The sequence below is a fragment of the Calliphora vicina genome, chromosome 3, assembly GCF_958450345.1.
Source record: "Calliphora vicina chromosome 3, idCalVici1.1, whole genome shotgun sequence".
Lineage (NCBI taxonomy): Eukaryota > Metazoa > Arthropoda > Insecta > Diptera > Calliphoridae > Calliphora > Calliphora vicina.
The window spans coordinates 59,390,635-59,411,432 of NC_088782.1; the positions used below are offsets into that span (position 1 = coordinate 59,390,635).

The window sequence follows — 20,798 nt, forward strand, 5'->3', positions numbered from 1 at the left end:
TAAATAGCAATCGTAGAATATATAAAATCACAAAAACTTCATTGTAAACTAGTCTTAGAATAATTATTGTTAAATTATAAACAAATAAACTATGCACACATTCAATAAAAAGATAAACAAACTTTAATTGAACTAATTATGAAAAACAATCACATTCATTAATTAACAATTAAACATTTTTATTAGCAATTAGGGGAAACAGTAATTTCCTATATTGAAATATATATATATATATGGTGCATTTCAAGTCAAACATTTTATTCTTGAGGTACAAAATATTTATTTGAAAATATCCAAGCTTTCTTTTGAGAAGAAAAAAAATACCCATTTTGAAAAAAAGCCAAAAAAGTTAAATTTTTTTTTATTTTAAAGATTGAAGGCATAGCTATCTAAACTATTTGGGATACATTTTGCTTTAGAACAATAGGTAATAAGTTACATGGATGAGATAAAACACCTGCTTGGCCAAAATGTCAAATTTAACCCTATCTAACTCAGAAGTTCTCCACCGATCTTGTTGAAAAATTGTGTCTGAATTACTATCCAATAGACATGAAATCCCCCATATTTTAGAAAGTGTTTGTTTAAAGAAGGAAAACCAAATAAAATGCATTAATTCTCAAGGAATTTGTTTCAGCAGACAATTTTAACTACATTTAAAAGACATATTTTCCAACAAGCTGTTTTAAATCAACCCTGAATGTTAACATATGTTTACATTACCATGCATATGTAAACAATAGGGTAACACTAAAATTGCCATGGTGGTTTGTGGGTTTCTATATACGTTTTGGTTCAAATTAAAATGGTCATATAATGACTCTTATACCAGCAATGGTGCTATAAGATTAGATTCAGAAAAACCAACCGTTTTTGAATATTTTTTGTTTCGGTTAACCGGTTTTTATAATAAAGATCTTTTTTAAATTTTGAATAAAAAAACAAGTAAGAAAGTACGGTCGGTCAAGCCCGACCATATAATACCCTACACTAAGTAAAAGAGCAAAAACATTTTTCTTTTAAAATTTCAATAATTTATATTTTTGAGTGATTTTCGGAGTAAGCCTTATATGGGGGCTATGACCAATTATGGACCGATCACCATGAAATTAGGTCTTGTATGTCTATATGAAAGTTTACTATGTTGAATTTTGTGAGTATACCAACATTTTTAAGCGATTTATGCACGTTAAAGTGATTTTCGGAAGCGGGTCTATATGGGAGCTATGACTAATTATGGACCGATCGTAACAAAATTTGGTTACATGCATTTTGTATATATAAAACTTATTTGGAGCGCAAGTTGTGGAGATACATATATAAATTAAACATTTATGAGCGATAAAGTCCAATTTCGGAAGGACATTTGTATGGGGGCTAGGTGAAATAATGGACCGATTTCAGCTAGTTTCAATAGGCTTGGTTCTTGGGCCGAAAAAATAAAATGTTCCAAATTTGATCGAAATATCTCCAAAATTGCGACCTGTACTCTGCGCACAAGGTTTACATGGACAGCCAGCCGACCAGACGGACGGACGGACGGACGGACATCGTTTAATCGACTCAGAAAGTGATTCTAAGTCGATCGGTATACTTTAAGGTGGGTGTTAGACTAATTAACGTGACCCCGGTACCAACAAGCATCATCGCAATGTGAAAGAGTGTCTGAGTTCTGTTTGAGAACTTTCCAGAACACCCCTACCAGTTTTTGCTTCACCATATTCCAACTTGATTGAGATATGGATCCGTCATTGATACTTCTATCGATGACTGCTCTAACAAAGTTATCTTTGACAATCTCGCTGAAACACTTGGTCATGGTTCAGATTTCAAAATTGGTATATGGGAGACTCCCGTTTGGTACGACTTAGTCGCTTGCCTTTCAGTAGCACCAGATACAGGGTGTTTAAATGCCTTGATGGTTTGGAACTTAGCAGCTTTGTAGGTGCTTCTGCAGAAGTCCGCAAGCACCTCGCCGCTTTTGTCACTACCACCTATTGCTTTTTATTAGATTGACCTCCTGCGACAACAGTACCATGCAGACTAGTCAGGCCCGGTGTAGCCACTTGACAAGCCAGGGTTACAGTAGCATTCGACTCACCACATCCCGTTACCTTTGCTGTGGGAGTAGGGTCCCCGGAGATTATGAAGTCCCGAATAGAGTGAGTGGGACATGCCTTGCGACCTTCCATTTTGTCCACTACGGAAAAGCACTAAATGAGGGGAAAGTGGAGATGAAATGAAAAGTCTGATAGCCACCTCACAGTAGAACAGATGCTAACCAGACAGATACGGATAGTTCTTAGATTCGTGCTCTTTATGTAGTCCCTCTGGACTACATGACCCTTAAGTTAAACTGACGCCTTTGTACAGGTATTTGGTATTTTTGAAAACTTTAGAACTTGAGGATTAACATTTTGAAGAAAAAAAATTGTTTGATAATTTCTAACGAATCATATGCGGGAAGTTTGATTTACTTCATTAATTTGAAAATCACTCCACTTGCTTTCCAAAGCTTATGGTGAATGTGTTCCATCATTTTCATCGTGCGGTTCAGAAGTGTGATTTTAATACGGCAGACAAAAATCGCCCAGGCCAGCCAAAAAACTCGACAAGAGCTTGCAAAATCATTGAATCTACTCAAGCAGCAATTGCAAAATGTGTGCGAGCAGCCGGATTTATCCGTAAGCATACAAATTGAAGCCGAGAGACCTTGAAAGACTGTTTTGGATGTTCGACATGTTGCTTGAACGCTATAAAAGAAATTTATCTTTGCACCGAATCTTTCATTGCGATAACCCGAAGCCCGGCCAACCAGCCAAATCGACACCAAAGCCAAATATCCATGGCGCTAAGGTAATTCTCTGTATTTGGTGGGAGCAAAAGGGTCATATCAATTATGAGCTGCTGAAATCAGGCCAGACCATCACAAGGAACCTGTACCGAAAGCAACTGATTCATTTGAAGCGAGATTGGCCGAAATAGGCCCAGAATATGCGGCCAGACATGAAACCGTAATATACCAAAATTTAGAATGAAGTGGTAGGAAAGTTTAGCCTTACCCGCTTCATGGTCCAGACCGTGCCTCGTCGGACTACTATTTGTTTCGATCGATGCCGAACGCTCTCTCAGGGCTACACTACGATATTGGCTTGATTCGTTCTTGCCTCAAAATATAACCAGTTCTTTTGGCTCGGAATCCATATGAAAGATGGGAAAAAATGTATACATATTGTACAAATGATTCAAAATAAAAGTTAATGTCAGCCATTACTATAGTGCTTCTAAGTAATGCATATGGTATGAAAAAACTTATTATATGGTCTTGGATTAAAGCTTTTAAATACGTTTTTTTATTTGAAAGGTAATCACAAACTCTTAATTTTCCGTTGATAGTGATTTTTTTATACAAATATCATTGAATAAGTTACATGTACACATCTTAGAAGGTCATTTCTAAACCTAAGCTTTGTTCTAATGCCGTCGTTCCATTTTTTATGTTCACTAAAATGTAAATATAATTCAAAACTCTTTTAAAAGCCAGTGAGTAAGTGGCACCCTAATTTAAATATATTTAAAATGCACAACATGATTGAGGAATATGAAAAAAACCAAACGAAACTAAAACCAAGAAACAATAAAAGCATTTGTTTATGTTCGAATAGTTTTAAAGTCGAAAAACCACAAAAACCAAAAAATAAATAAACAATTTAAACAATATTTAAAAAAAGATCTAAATAAATAATAAAGATTTGCTCAAGAATTTGCATAAAATAAAACAAATACTTTGTTTATTGTGATTTAGACAACACAATTTTTGGTACTTTTTTTTGAAGTTAACAAGTCTTTACTTAAATAATTTTATTATTTATTTTATTTTTATTTTATTAATATTATATAATACAATAAATGACACTATATAATAAAGTTGGATGAGAGTTCTGGTAGCTGTGACCTTCGACTCCACTGATTATAATATAAATAAATTCTTAATATATATATATATATAGAGGTAATTATATTGTGAAATATATATTCATATAAAGTTGTTTTAGACAATATATTAAATAAGGTTCAATAAATTACATTTTTTGATGAAGTTAGCGATTTTGGTGATGTTATTTTGGCTTGGATTAGTTAGACATGAGCTGGGGATCGTCGTGTCAAAAATTTGTAATCTTATTGTGGAGTATACTTGACATTGATCTAGAATGTGGTTTATGGTTTGTTGTACACTACATATACGGCATATGGGGCTATCTTCTTTTTTCAGCAGGTGTTGATGGGTAATTTTGGTATGACCCAATCTTAATCTTGTGAAAACTCGTAGTTCTTGTCGGGAGTTAGATTTGGGGTAGATGGGTTTGACACCATTGGGATTAATTTGTTTGTATCGATGGTTGTAGTTTTCCCATAGATTTAATTTGTTGTCTTCAAGGTGTTTAGATAAAAGTCTATTAAGATCTTTTACAACATGGGTGGTAAAGGTGTATGTTGGAGATTTTGCAGCAATGCATGCAGTTTTATCGGCAGCTTCATTACCTGCAATGCCGGAATGACCTGGGACCCACATTATGCGTATTTTATTTGGAAATTTAATTAAAAAATTACGTATGTATGTTACATATGTTTCGGAACATTTGGTATTTAAAATAGCTGAAATTGTGGATTTGCTGTCTGTGCATATAACGTACCGTCCTTTTTGAATTGAGAAATGTTCCGCAGCAAGTTTAATTGCTTGAGCTTCAGCAGTAAAAATACAACAATGTGGTTCCAAAAGTCCATAGATTACAGGAGTGTGATTATCATTCACTATACCAAAAGAGGTATATAGATGTGTTTTAGACCCGTCTGTGAATATGAATTTCCAGGTATTGTATGTCGGTGAATAGCGAATGGAATTGAACTCTTGCTGATATACAACTGGAGAAGTTGACTGTTTGTCATATTTCTGCAAATCAAGTATAAATGAACTGCGTTTTAAAAGCCACCACGGTTCATTTTTCGAGGAAATTTGCAATGGTTGTATTGTTGGGAACAAATTTCGAACATATTTAACAATCCTGTGTATCGGTGATAATTTTTTACAGGTACGTCTGAGATTTATGGTATTTTTGACGAGTCGGTGAAGATTTTGGTTATTACAAATGTATAATTTAGGTATTAGTTTTATGTTTTTTTCATAAATTCTTTCAGTAATAGATGGGAATCCTGATTCGATAAGTAAGTTTTTAACGTTTGTTGTTGGGAAAGCTCCTATTGAACATCTGATGGCGGCATGATAAGGTGAATTTAGCATATTTAAGTACTTTTTTGGGCAGTTGCTATAAATTTGTATTCCGTAATCAATTTTGGAAAGTATTAGGGATTTAGTTATCATGAGGAGTGTATTTGTGTGAACGGAACTTTTTTTACATGAAAGGTATTTGATTATATTCAGTCCTAATATAATTTTTTTCCTCAGGTTGATGCAATGTTGGCTAAAATTGAATTTATTATCGAAAATAATACCCAGTATTTTCAATTGAGAGACATGTTCGATATTAATGTTGTTGTATAAGAGGGTTGGAGGTCTACAATGATGTTTTCTGCAGATATGAAGAATTTTACATTTGTTGAGAGAGAGTGAGGCTCCAGAGCTTTTTGACCAATGTTTGATATCATTCAGCAGGTTTGTGAAGGCTAATTTGAATCTGTCGTTGTTGTTATTTTTTGAAAAAAATACGGCATCGTCGGCGTATAATGAATGTCCAATAATATTGTATTTTGAGGCTATTTTACTAATGGCGTTGAAGGCAATTAAGAAAAGCACCACTGATAGAGGTGATCCTTGAGGGATGCCGTTGAATAGAGAGTAATTTTTTGAGAATGTAGTGTTGATTCGAACTTTGAACTTTCGATTTGTTAGAAATGATTTTACTATATTATATATTTTGATTCCTACTTTCCAATTAATTAGTTCCTGCAGTACAATATGAACACCGATGCGATCGAACGCTCTCTCAAAATCTGTGGATAATATAGAAATATGGTTCTTATGTGAGAGACCTTGTGAAATAAAATGGTTAAGTTGAAGAAGAGCATCTAATGTGTTTTGTTTTTTTTTGAAGGCTACTTGGGTAGAGGTTATAAGATTATTTTTGAATGAATACCACGAGAGCCTTTCAGCTATGATTTTTTCTAATACTTTTCCTAGACAAGGTAATAACGATATTGGCCTGTAGCTGCTGATATATTCAACAGCTTTATTGGGTTTTTGTATCGGTAATATAATGGCATTACGCCAGTTTTGGGGATAAATTCCGGAATTAAATATATTATTGTACAAGTTGATTATTCTACTTTTTAAACAGGTTGGCAGGTTTTTTATCATTGGATATGAGATTTTGTCATAACCAGGAGTTTTGCCTTTCGCATTAGATAACACATGTTCGAATTCTAAAATGTTTATATTGTTTTCCATTTGTTTTGCCGAATTGGTTAAATGTATGTTTTCATATGTGAGGTTTAGTATTTCCGATTTTTTAGATACAAAATCCGAGTGGAATTGGCTGTCGTGGGATAAGTTTGACCAGTATTTACCAAAATTATTTGATATGTCGATTGATGTTGTAAAAAAATGTTGGTCCATTTTTATGAATCGAAAAGAGTTATATTGATTATTGCCTGTAAGTTTTTTTATATCATTCCATATCTTTTTGGAGTTGGTGTTGGGGTTTATCGCAGCAGTGAATTTTGAAAAGGCTTCTTCTTTGGCTTTTTTTATGTTTCTTTTGAACAACGCATTTGCTTTTTTATAAGCTATAAGATTTGTTTGGGATCTAGAACGAACAAAAGTGTGCCATTTATCTTGTTTTTCTGTTCTTAGTTTATTTAAGGTAGAGTTCCACCAGGGAACTTGTTTTTTATATAAGGTAGATGACGTTCGAGGGATGGATGAATTTGCTGCAAAATTAATGATTTTATGAATCTTTGCTGCTTCAGCATTGACATTAAGTAATTTTATTATATTTTTAGCATTTTACAACACTTAGATTAGCTAATAAATAATTCTATGTAAATATGTATTTAACAATTAGTTTAGACATTCATTTGTTAAAATAAATAAAAATTAGAATAAACAAAAAAAAAACTGTTTTTAACATTGTACAAACACTAAAGTTTCTATTTGATGTCAAGCGAAACAATTAAAATGACTGTAGTCAATCAGCCGTTCAGTCAGTCACTCACTCAAACGTGGGTGGCGTGATAATTGTTTATTTGATTAAAATCAATACAGTTTGTTTAAAATGGAAAATTTATTAACTGAAATGTTATTTTTTTTTATTTTTAGACAAATGCAACGTGTAACTGGAAATTATCATTAACCAAAAGGTAAGTTAAATTTAAAAAAAAAAATAAAAATTTAAGTATTTCCATAAATTTTTTAAAATTATTGAATTAAATTATATATATGGGCTTTTCCTGGGGTCACGAACGTTCGTACGCTTTTGATATCTAAAGAATATAAAAAACAAAACTTTTTCTAACATTTTTTTTGCGATTCGTTAGCATTTTGGTAGCTCTATAAAAGTTTAACTCGAAAATTGTTCGAGTGTATTTTTAGATATTTTATATCAATTTAATTATAATTTAATTTCGTCTTGTTTTTTCCAACCATAAATTATAAATTCTAATTTTGTTTAATGGGAAATTTTACGAATTAATTTCAATTTACACCATCAAATACTTAAAACGCCACAACACATGCCGAGCTTTAATGATGATGATTCCTCTAAACAGATATTGAGTTATTTTCAGAATTAATAGAAATTTGGGATGATATTTGTTAGTTGTGGTAGCAAATTGCAAGCACATTTTTACAGCATTGTCTAGAAATATTGTTAAATATTGTACACAAGTAACAAAATAAATAACAAGTAAGAGCGATATACATATTAGAGTGACAATCAGTTGTATGGAACAAAATTTTTGTTAAAATTTTGAAGAGTGCCGGGTGGAATATTGTGACACTAGGCCTAAATGTTATGTGCTGAAAATTTGAGCCAAATCGGGCAACGATTTCTGGACGCGCATCGATGTCAAAGTTCAGATATATGCAAAATTTTACTGTTAATATGGAATAAATAGGTGAAACTCGTTAACTTTCTGCATTGTTTTCTAGAAATGTGTAGATTTATTTATATTAATGAATATTACATTAAAAAAAAAATTTTGGAAATTAGCCCTGTATCTCCTTTGGTTCAAAATGACCCAAAAACTGTATTATCGCCAAAATTAGAGAAAAATGCAAATTTTTCAGTTTTTGAAAAAATTTTGCTACTAAATAAATACTTTTGCAATTGAATGTAAAAGAATCGAAATATGTACGTAATTATCGTTGTAATGAGATATAAATGACAAAATTTGATTAAAAAATTTCAAAGTTATTACAAATTCGCCAGACCATTAACGTGTTTCAGGCCAATTGAACAAAAAATTTAGGAAAAAAATTAAGATATTTCGAGAAAAATTAAAATAAAAGCTAATTTTTACTTAAAATATGTCCATATTTACTTGTATATGAGTTTTTGTCTTCGTAGGATATCGTTAACCTATTCGCAGGTAAGGCCAAAAAAAATAATTTTATTTAACGGCAGTTTCAAAACTCCATTTTCAAATTTTTAAAAATTTTGTTAAACAAATTTCAGATTTTTTCGATCATCACATTGGGGTTTATTGAGATCAAAATAGGGAATAAAAATATGAAAAAATTATGTCAATACCTCTTACAGTTTTTCCGTACCTGCGCTTTAAATTTTGCGTTTTTCAAGAAAAACAAATTTTTTGTCCATATTTAGGCGAATGAGTCCAATTTCCTTACTGTTATAAATTTTAAGTAAAACCTATTCATAATATTATAGTCCTTGTAATTTTAAATATGTTCTGAAAGTTTTACTAAAATCGGAAAACGATAACCTTTGAATCGTGAAGGTCAAAGGTCAAATTTTTCAATATTTGGAATTTTTCATGGAGAGATAGCGAAATGTTATATATTTTTGGGCCGATTTTCATGAAACTTGAGGAAAATATATATTGGTGTCTAGCATTTACAACAACAGTGCAAAAATGGATTTTAACCTTTAAGAGGACTTGGGGTCAAAATGGTTGTGTTTTTCGTGATTTTAAAAGTTGAGGGTAATTTGAACCCCAAGTGCTGCTAAGGGTTAATTTCCATTTTTGTGCTGTTATTTTAAATTCTGGACTTTATGTTATATTTTCCTTAAGTTGCATTAAAATCGGCCCAAAAATATATAACATTTCGCTATCTTTTCATTAGAAATTCCAAATATTGAAAAATTTGACCTTTGACCTTCACGATTTAAAGGTTATCGTTTTCCCATTTTAGTAAAACTTTCAGAACATATTTAAAATTACAAGGACTATAATATTGTGAATAGGTTTTACTTAAAATTTATAACAGTATGGAAATTGGACTCATTCGCCTAAATATGCACAAAAAATTAGTTTTTCTTGAAAAACGCAAAATTTAAATCGCAGGTACGGAAAAACTGTAAGAGGTATTGATATAATTTTTTCATATTTTTATTCCCTATTTTGATCTCAATAAACCCCAATGTGATGATCGAAAAAATCTGAAATTTGTTTAACAAAATTTTTAAAAATTTGAAAATGGAGTTTTGAAACAGCCGTTAAAAAAAATTTATTTTTTTGGCCTTACCTGCGAATAGGTTAACGGTATCCTACGAAGACAAAAACTCATATACAAGTAAATATGGACATATTTTAAGTAAAAATGAGCTTTTATTTTAATTTTTCTCGAAATATCTTAATTTTTTTCCTAAATTTTTTGTTCAAGTGGCCTGAACACGTTAATGGTCTGGCGAATTTGTAATAACTTTAAAATTTTTTAATCAAATTTTGTTATTTATATCTCATTACAACGATAATTACGTACATATTTCGATTCTTTTGCATTCAATTGCAAAAGTATTTATTTAGTAGCAAAATTTTTTCAAAAACTGAAAAATTTGCATTTTTCTCTAATTTTGGCGATAATACAGTTTTTGGGTCATTTTGAACCAAAGGAGATACAGGGTTAATTTCCAAAATTTTTTTTTTAATGTAATATTCATTAATATAAATAAATCTACACATTTCTAGAAAACAATGCAGAAAGTTAACGAGTTTCACCTATTTATTCCATATTAACAGTAAAATTTTGCATATATCTGAACTTTGACCTCGATGCGCGTCCAGAAATCGTTGCCCGATTTGGCTCAAATTTTCAGCACTTAACATTTAGGCCTAGTGTCACAATATTCCACCCGGCACTCTTTGAAATCTAAAAAAAAAAAATCGGCTGTCACTCTAATACATATGTATTCGAATGTGACGAACCGTTTATACCCTCAACCTTTAGGTCCCTCAAAATACATTTTATCTGATATGCACGGATATATTCAAAAATGTTTTCATTAATTGAAGTAGTCGTAGATTTTTGCTCATATCTCATTCATTTATTGACGATTTTTGCTGATTTTCAATACCAAAATTCTAAAACTTACCCTGCTATATATTTATGCAGGTTCGATAGGAACCTGAATATCTGGCATTATAGTATACAGAATATATATACTACTAGCTGTCCCGGCAAACATTGTTCTGCCATAGCTCACACAAAGTTTGAAGATTCCCACTATAATAGTACTCCAGATATGCACTAATAAATTTTTATTTCGTATGGGAGGTGCCACGCCCATTGTACCTATATAGGTCAATTGTGAATCAAAACCATCCAAGGGCTCACTCAAACACACACAATAAATTTCATCGAAACCGGCCTAGCCGTTAAGGAGAAGTTCAGTTACTAACACACGTACAGAAGAATTATATATATATAGAGATATAAAAGTGCTTCCAAAAGTGGAGCGTGCGTCCCCACAGGTGAGCAATATCGACATTTTTGGAGAGAAGTATCAGATTTTAATAAAATACACAGGATAGTGTTATGATCATACAAATGGCCTCCATAGCTTTGCTGGCAAATTTTCATAGCTTTGTCGAAATTTTTCATGAACATTTTACATAAATAGGACTGAATTTCGTTGATGCAGCGTGGAACTTCCTTCTTCAATGGTTGTTGTGATTGGGTGGTTGTGTTCTTATTGACAGATACCATTGCATTCAATTAATTCGATCTAGGTGGTAAATTCGGATCAACAAAACGTGAGTATACGGTCAGAATCATTTTCATGCAGTAATTATATTGCTTCACGGGCCGTATTTCACGTAATCTGAACTATCTGAACTATAATAAAACTAAGCCCTGAACTAGTACTGAAATATAACCTTAAATATTACTAAGCTAGAAACTAAACTGGAACCTGAACTAAAATCTTAATTAGAATCTGAAATATAAACTGCAACAGAATCTGTAGTAGAATCTTAAAAAGACACTCAACTAGAACCAGAGGCCAAATTACCGCATTCGTGATCGAATGAATTATCGTATCGAAAAATAGTTTCGATATCGTAATTATAACAAAATGTATTAAATTTCATGCTCGATATCGAATGCCGTAATCTCAAATAAGAAAATTACGATTGATTTTACTCGATATCGAATGCGGAACTAGAACTGAACTTGAACTAGAACCTGAATTAGAACTTAAACTAGAACTTGAATTAGAAACTTAAAAAGAATGTTAACTACAACTAGAACTGAACTGGAACTAGAACTAGAACTACAACCTGAACTTAGACCTGAACAAAAACCCAAACTACAAACTGAACTAATACCAAAACTAAAATCTTAACCAGAATATTAACTGGAAACTGAACCAGAATCGTAACTAGAAACTGAACTAAAACCTAAACTATAATACTAACTAGGACTTGAAATACTTATAACTTGAACTATAACATGAACTAAAAACCGAACTAGAACCAGAACTAAAACCTGAACTAGAATCTGAATCAGCAACTGGAATAAAACTTAACTAGAACATGAACTAGTACCAGAATAAAACTGAACCGGGACTGCAACCTGAACTAGAATCTTAACCAGAATCTTAAATTGTACCTGAATTCGAAACTGAACTATAACATAAACTAGAACTACATACAGAACCTGAACTCGAATCTGAACTAGAACCTGAACTATAAAATGAACTAGAACTGAACTATCTAAACTTGAACCTGAACTGAAACAATAACCTATGTTACCAAAGGTTACCGCAATCATAATAAATAATTACAGTGACCATAATAGTTTCTGCGTATATAGACTCCCAGACGAATGCAGCGTCTTCCAGGCAGATATATTATCGATCTGTAAAGCCACACATAGTCAGTCACCAGGGCACTGACTGTAACATACAGGAAAATGAGCAGACAGGGTTAGTACCTGTACTATATTAATAGGAACTGGAACGGTAACCCTCCCATATGCCACTACTATATGTTGATTTTCGAAAGATTCCAGGACTCTACGAACCAATCCTGTTATAGCAGGACGGATTACAGGGTGTCCAGAGCTATTTGGCCAAAATTGGACGCAAAGGCAACCAGAATAGTAATTGGATTGGATTGGAAAAGTCGCACGTTTTTAGTGGGAGTGATAACCGGCCAACTCAATTGGAGCGCACAGTTCTTCTGAAGTTTGTGCTAGGTTATTGGGGTACTAGAAATAATGGAACATATCATGTGTAACTGTTCTAGATCACAGGCAAAAATTGTTAGAGGAAAGATGTCATGATAAACTGGGGGATATAGCTAGATATGATCTAGGTAATTTATTAAGCATTATTAGGGAATAGGCTGACAGTTTTAGGTAACGGGACTCTAAGAATCTCAATCTACACTTATTTTCTCTCCTTTTTGGATTGGGTTTTTCACTTCATTTCTCTTTATATCACCTGACTTCTTTTTTCTCTCTAATTTAATTTCTTCTCTTCACATCGAAGCTTGCAACTAGTAATATTTCTAAAGGGTTCACAATGGATTATATGGATCTCCGAGTGGAAGTGTACATCTTATACTACACATCTCTTCAAATCTATCTATCTAGTCCACATTTAATACAATAATATGAATAATTTGGAATACATCATAGTATTTAACATTGTTGGCCGTTTTGGATACCTGCTTTGGGATTTTAGAAAAAAAATATGTTAAATTCGAAATCATTTGAAACTTTATTTATGTGATTATTTTATTTAATGTTATGATATTATGAAAAAACAGGACTTTTAAATTGTCAAATGCGTGTAACGCCATAACTATAAGAGATTATAGCACAATAATGTTTTTTATTTTAGACAAACCATAAAAAATTCTTAAGCGTTAAAATTGTTTGCATGGCTGAGGTGCCATACTTTCGTCAAAAGATAAATTCGAATACTCATTCGCTATGCCTATGTGAAATTTCATGTTATTCGGATCAGCCAGATAGAAATAATTGACAGATTTATTTCCAAAATATTTATACCCTACACCACCATAGTGGGGAGGGTATTATGCGTTTGTGCAGATGTTTGTAACGCCCAAAAATATTGGTCTAACACCCACCTTACCGATCGACATAGAATCACTTTCTGAGTCGATTAAACGATGTCCGTCCGTCCGTCTGGTCGGTTGGCTGGCTGGCTGTCCATGTAAACCTTGTGCGCAGAGTACAGTTCGCAATTTTGAAGATATTTCGATCATATTTGGTACATTTGATTTTTTCGGCCCAGGGACCAAGCCTATTGAAACTGGTTGAAATCGGTCCATTATTTTACCTAGCCCCCATACAAATGTCCTTCCGAAATTGGACTTTATCGGTCATAAATGTTTAATTTATAAATGTATCTCCACAAATTGTGCTCCAAATAAGTTTTATATATACAAAATGCATGTTACCAAATTTTGTTACGATCGGTCCATAATTAGTCATAGCTCCCATATAGACCCGCTTCCGAAAATCACTTTAACGTGCATAAATCGCTTAAAAATGTTGGTAAACTCACAAAATTCAACATAGTAAACTTTCATATAGACATAAATCACAAGACCTAATTTCATGGTTATTGGTCCATAATTGGTCATAGCCCCCATATAAGGCCCACTTCCGAAAATCACTTAAAAATATTAAATAAAATTATTGAAATTTTAAAAGAATAATGTTTTTGCTCTTTTACTTAGTGTAGGGTATCATACTTTCTTACTTGTTTTAACTTGCATTATAATATCAATAGAACAGAAAATACAACTTCAATTGCAAGTTTAATGCAGAAATTACAAACGGAAGCACAAACTTATATTGCCACTAATGGTGAAGGGTATTAGAAAATTAAAGTAACGTCCAATATATCAAAATAATTATCTGTTTATTTGCTAACATGTTAAGCGGGACCACTCTAGTTTGATTAATTAAATTTAATGATAATTTTATTCATTAATTTTAATGTAAACTAATTAATAAAACTCTTCAAAACAATTCATTTTTAAGTCGTGTGGTTTTATTAAATGTTTTAATTGGCATTTTAATTTAAAAAAAGTGGATAATTAAAATGCCATATGGTTTTGTTTTAGTTCTTGTAATGCTAATTATAAAAAATAATTAATTTTTAAAATGTTCACAATTCTTTCAGCTAATAGTATGGCCTAATAAGCTTGATGTGCTAACACCCAAAAGAGACTAATGTTAGTTGAAAGATGTTTCAGGATAATATTGGAATTTCTATTATTTGTTACTAATTAATCGGTTTACAAATCATTTGAAAATCTATCAAAATTAAACAAATAATCGATTAATAACTAATCAATTGCATACCCTACCTCTAAATTATTTGTCATTAATTCCGAACAATTCATTCTGTTTTTTCTCTCAAAACATGATTAATAGATTAATTTTGCAAAAACTTTACGTTTTACAATAAATATTATGAAATTTTAATTATTTTTGTTGTTGTTGTTTTCGTTTTAAATAATAAAATAAAAACTATCTTCATTATACATATCGTTAGCTTAAAGTGCAAAATTGCTAAGTCCATAAAATCTTACCGGAGAAATTTTATAAAATCTTTTGTTTTGAATATTTCTGAAAACTGTTCATTAGTTATTTGAAATGATTTATAATGATAAAGAATGACAGTTTAGAAGAAGTGCAATTTTGACAAAATAAAATGGACTTAACACGTTTGCATACCACAAAGTATACTTAGCACTTTTGCTAAGTGGAGAAAAAACGAAATATATTTTGTTTGCTGTAAAAAATTTCCCTAAAAAATGGACTTAGCACATTTGCACACTAAGCTAATGCTATATTAAAATTATTATTAACAACACGATGATACTGAATATATAACATGGAAATTTTAAAATAAATTTACATATTTACACAACATTGGATACAATTCTAGATAAAATACAACAAAAAAAAACATATTTTTCAATTAAAAAAACTTATTTACATTGATTATATAAAAACATTGCATTTTATTTACTTGTGTAAATAATATTGTAGTACCAACAATTATTTCTTTGAGTGTATGCATCACTACACAAACTACGGATGTGCATGTTTTGGCCATAATTTCTGTTTATATGATTTTAATCTAGACACCAACAATTCAATTAATTGACAATAAAAATTGTTATAACGGCAATAGATTTCAAGTGCCGGGCAACAATTGAGACAAATGAGTGGGAGAGTTAATAAAATAGCGAGAGCTAGAGTCTCCGGATGACGTTTATATTTATTAAACAGAGAGTAGAATTATTGTTGGCAACTGGACGGAGAAAATGTATTCAAATACAAACATGCAATAAAATGTATCTAACTATTGCCATTAATTTCACTTTAGTATAGACTCGGTTGGTTGTAAAAAAAAAACTATTTGTAATAAAATGATTTAATCGCTTTTGTATGGATTTGTTGGGTTTAGGAAATAAAAATAAATTTTGATTTCTGTAAATAATGTTGTGGTTATATAAATGTAGATAGAGTTCTATAAGTAAATAGTTAAGAAAGGTCAATCCGAAATGTATGAAAATTTAAAATCAGATAAGTATTATCTGTCAAACTTTATATTTTGACAGCTAGTTACAAATTTTTCGATCGAAGAAAAACAGGTGATTGAAAATAGAAAACAGGAGTAGAAATACTACTATTTTTTTTTAAAAAAAGAGTAGAAATACTACCATTTTTTTTTAAAAGGAGTAGAAATACCTCTTTTTTTAAAAAAAGGAGTAGAAATACTACTTTTTTTAAAAGGAATAAAGGAAGTTTGAATATTATGATTGACAGTGGCCCTTATTTTTTACTTTTTTTAATTTAGATACTCATCTAAAAACTAAATACTGAGATAAATCGGATAATGTTTAGAGGTTGAACACTTTATTTGAAGTTACGATTTCTAGGTCAAAGTGGAAAGATGTACAAAAATAATTAAATGATGAAACAAAAATTCCAATTCAAAATACATAGTTGTTGTTTTTTTAGATGTTTTTTTACTTCGATAACCCATTATAACTTGATATCACAAATATTCATAAAATTTCACGCAAATCTGAAATCCCAAAATTTCAAAAATAAATAAAAAAAAAAAGCAAGAGATATATTCGGCTGTGCCGAATCTTATATATCCTTCACCAAATTATACTTTAAAATACTAATTTTAAATATTTTTAGCTAAACAACATTTTTTTTCCAAAGTTGCTTTTTTAATTTTTTGAATTTTTTTTTTTAAATTTTAAAGGAATTTTTTTTTTTTTTTTGGTGAAAAAAAAATTCGTGATCAAAAATATTTTTAAAATTTTGACCCATTGTGGGTCCAACTTACTATGGTCTTATATACGTCGTTGCAAAGATATTTGAAATATCTATCATTTGATATTCATATTGTCTATATGGTTCTATAAATTTAGTAATCCATATATAGATCAAAAATCGAGGTTGTCCTGGTTTTTTCCTCATATCTCAGCCATTTGTGGAACGATTTTGCTGATTTTAAATAGGAAACTTCTAGTATCCGCTGACTTAATCTACTCCGCTATCTATAAGGATCCAGAATATATATACTTTATAGGGTCGGAAAATTATATTCTGGAAATTACAAACGGAATGACAAACTTATAGGGATTAAGGATTATTGTATACCCAATCTATATGTAGTTTTGACCTTCTATAGGGTCTTGAATCAGTAGTTATGGTCCGAACTGTACAGAATTTGATAGAGTGATTAATTTCTTAAAACTTTCATTGTCAAGTCATTGTTGAAATTTATGTTAATACTAGCTGACCCGGTGCGCTTCGCCACCCCAATTAGAAGAAAGAAATAGTACTTTTAAGTCTCCCGCTCCATATAATCTTTATTTCATGTTTCTAAATTCATTGGTGAAGAAATTACTAAAAGTACCATTCGAATAAAGAAATAGTACGAAAAAGTCTATCCTAGAATCCTAACTCACTTAGGACCATATATGCTTAATTTCATGTTTCTAAGTCCATTGTAATAGAAAATTCAAAAAGTACCATTAGAAGAATGAAAAAGTACCTATAGTTCAGTTCTCACATTTTGGTACCTAAATATAATCCCTTATTTCTAACTCTAACTTCACTCAGATACATATCAGCTAACTTTAATGTCTCAATCGATTAAAATCTATGTTAATGTGCCCAATAATAAATATGTTTTAAAAAAGTACCAAAAGTACCGGATTTGGCCTAATATACACTCGAGTTCCAAATAACAACCTGTTAGTTAATTTTTGTATGAATCCAGGAACCAGTGTTAAAAAAAATTATCAAAATCGGCTTAATAATTTGCAATAAAATGTATTTTCCCGATTTTATCCCCTTTTTGGTACCTTTTTTATCCCCATTGCGGTGATAAAATATTATTAAAATAATTTTCTGGATCGTGGTGGGAGCTCATAGTAAAATATTCGAATGTCTATGTCAAATTATAGAAAAACATATTTTATGAAAAAGTACCAAAAATAAACACAATTTTTATCCCTTAAGGGTTCGAATTTCCAAAAAGTTTTATTTTCTGATAAGTAAAGAATACGATTTAAATTTTGTTTCTATGTTTATTGGTTTAAAAGATACATGGGGTGCCAAAAAAGTACCAAAATACAGTTTTTACCCGTTTCTCCCCTAAAAGGTCCGAATTTCGAAAAAGTACGAAACACCTGTCAGCTTATTTTTTAAATGGAGTAACATGCATTTTCAAGTTTTTTTTTGTATCTTTATTACTTTTGAAGATATAAGATTACCGGATTTACCCGTTTTTACCCTTTTTTACCCCCTAAACGTTCGAATTTCCAAAAATCCCTTCTTAGAGGATCGTTTTGGTTAAAATTTCATGAATCTAGCTTCAGTCGTTTGGGCTGTGGGATGATGAATCAGTCAGTCCTTCAGTCAGTCAGTAACGTTACTCTTTTATATATATAGATCATTCTTATTAATAATATAAAATAAAATATGTTTCTGATGTAGGGGTTATATGGGGAGTAGGGTCGATCCTTGCAATAGTTGATAGAACGATTTAGGTTCAAATAGAACTTGTTTATGTACAATTTCATCACGATATTAATCATTATAATATTCAGGGGGGATATGTGGAATTATTTACCGATATTGTCCATTTTAAATACCAAACAGAGCGCATTTCTGGAATTTCTGCCAGCTAGATCTATTCGTTTGGGCCCTATCACATTTTCAACAGACAGATGGAAGGACTGACATAGAATCTAATGCCAAAAGCAATATACCCCCATATTTTTTATGGTGGATAAAAAAAACGAAAATTGTAACCGTTGTACCTATTTAGGGTGTTCTTAGGGACCCTTTTATATCTGGGGTCTTTACATTTAAACATCTATGTGTAAATGAAATACAAAAACTATTTTTTATGGGATTTTTTCAACATTTAATTGAAATTTTTTTTGCAAAATATTGCAACTTTTTTGAAAATATCCGCAACCTCTAAACGTTATACGATTTTATCCAAATTTGGTTTTTAAATGACGAAAAAGACCTTGGGAGCATCAAAAGGTGCAAACTAATGCACGGTGGGGCAGAATCAAAAGATTATGGATAGAAACCTACCGTTTCTAACCAGTTAGTCGGATTGACATCAAATATGTATTCGACTTTAAGATGCGACGACGGAACCCTCAGTCCGTTAAAAGTGACGCAGCGTGGTTCAAAATAGGCAACTTTTTTGTGGTTGGTCCAAAATCAAAGATAGAGCCCTCGACATGCTTGTCTGAGCTTATATAATTAATTTTGTTTCCAACCGGTGTATGCTTAATCTATCCCGGTTCTTCAAAATCTTCTATTACCACAGAGCTGTCTGTATCTTTGGAATATGTTTGTTAATGGTCGAAGCTTCTAATAGAGGATTCGACGAAATAAACGCTTCCGCTCTCGGTCGGATAAATACTGAATACATTATTATAAAGTAAATGCAACGGATGCAATCCAAGGAGATGAATCCGTTGGCTCTGTAAATTAGGACTAGCTACTGAGTATAATCCGACAAGATAAATGCTTCGGCTCTCGATCGGCTTACGATTGATTATTGGTAATGGATGCAATCCGAGGAGATAAATGCTTCTGCTCTTCTCGGTTAACTAAGACTTATTGGCTAATGCTAGCTAACGAGTACAATCCGACGAGATAAATGCTTCGGATTCTCTGCGAGTTGTTAAGTTTTCCCTAATGAATTTGCCACGTAAAAAACATAAGGCAGGCATATTATATATCAATGGATAGATGATTTTGTATACTTTTCAAAAATGTATATAACCTTTACCAATTAAAAAATACTATTTTGAAAAATATGATAAAAAATGGTTTTTATTGAATTTTTGCATAAATAAAAATTTTTCAAATTGAAATTAAATTTTTATTTATGAATAGTTTTTAGTGAAATTTCACAGTTATGCAGAATTTTCTATTTAAAATGGAAAAATAAAAATAATTTTTGAAATTTATTTACAGCAATCCCGCAATTCCCCAAAAAATTGTTGAAAAATCCCAAAAATGGGATTTTTTTGTTTTTTGGCTATAATATCCATACCAGGGTCGGGTTTATCGGAACCCTTCACAAAATAATTAAAAACATATTGGGCCATCTAAAATCGGTTACTATATTTTGATATCGAATATGCGATTTGAGAATTTTTGCCCTAAAGTTGAATTTTATGTAAAAAAATTTACCTTTTTTTAAATTGACGTGGTCCCCTCGGTATCAATCATTTTCAAATTTTGTTTCAATTAAAATATTTGATGAAAAGTTAGCTTTTCAAAAAGTATAAATTCTTTATACATCCTCTTAGAAATTTTTTCCGATAACTTAAAAAGAAAAAAACTATCCAAAAATCGCATTTTTAATATTTTTTTTTTAAATTTGAATGCATATAACTTTGGACTTAGTAATTATTTTTGAACAATTCTTTTTCTATTTGAAACATACATGTGTTGCTACTTCAATAAATGAAAATTGGAGAAAATGGGGAAAATTTTGGATCCGCTGTTATTAAAAAAAATGTTGAAAAATTAATTTTCAAATGTGAATATCTCATAAGCTATAAGAGATAATTGATAACTACGAGGGTTTTTGTAGTGCTCGATGGGGAGATTCTATATATATGAGGACCCTTGGTCGCACCCCTACATAATTATTTCCCTCTATTTTTTTTCTATACCACTGTGTGAAGTCGTATTCAATCATACGCCGCCGCCGCTTAACTGTTCTACTCGAACAGACTGGAACCACAAGAAATCTTTCAGGACGTGG

The 20,798-nt window shown here is 31.2% G+C and overlaps 1 protein-coding gene across 5 annotated transcripts in view; it reads left to right on the top strand.

Annotated features, from left to right (window-relative positions):
- The window catches only part of LOC135954654 (G-protein coupled receptor Mth2-like), a 74,902-nt gene that overhangs the window by 24,562 nt on the left and 29,542 nt on the right, over positions 1-20,798 (top strand). For 4 of the 5 annotated variants that reach the window (XM_065504866.1, XM_065504863.1, XM_065504867.1 and 1 more), the window contains exon 2: positions 7,334-7,374. The exons of the other annotated variant lie outside the window; for it this stretch is intronic. The gene's annotated coding sequence lies outside the window, so the exon portion shown is untranslated. The remainder of the gene's footprint in view (positions 1-7,333; positions 7,375-20,798) is intronic. 5 annotated transcript variants of the gene reach the window in all.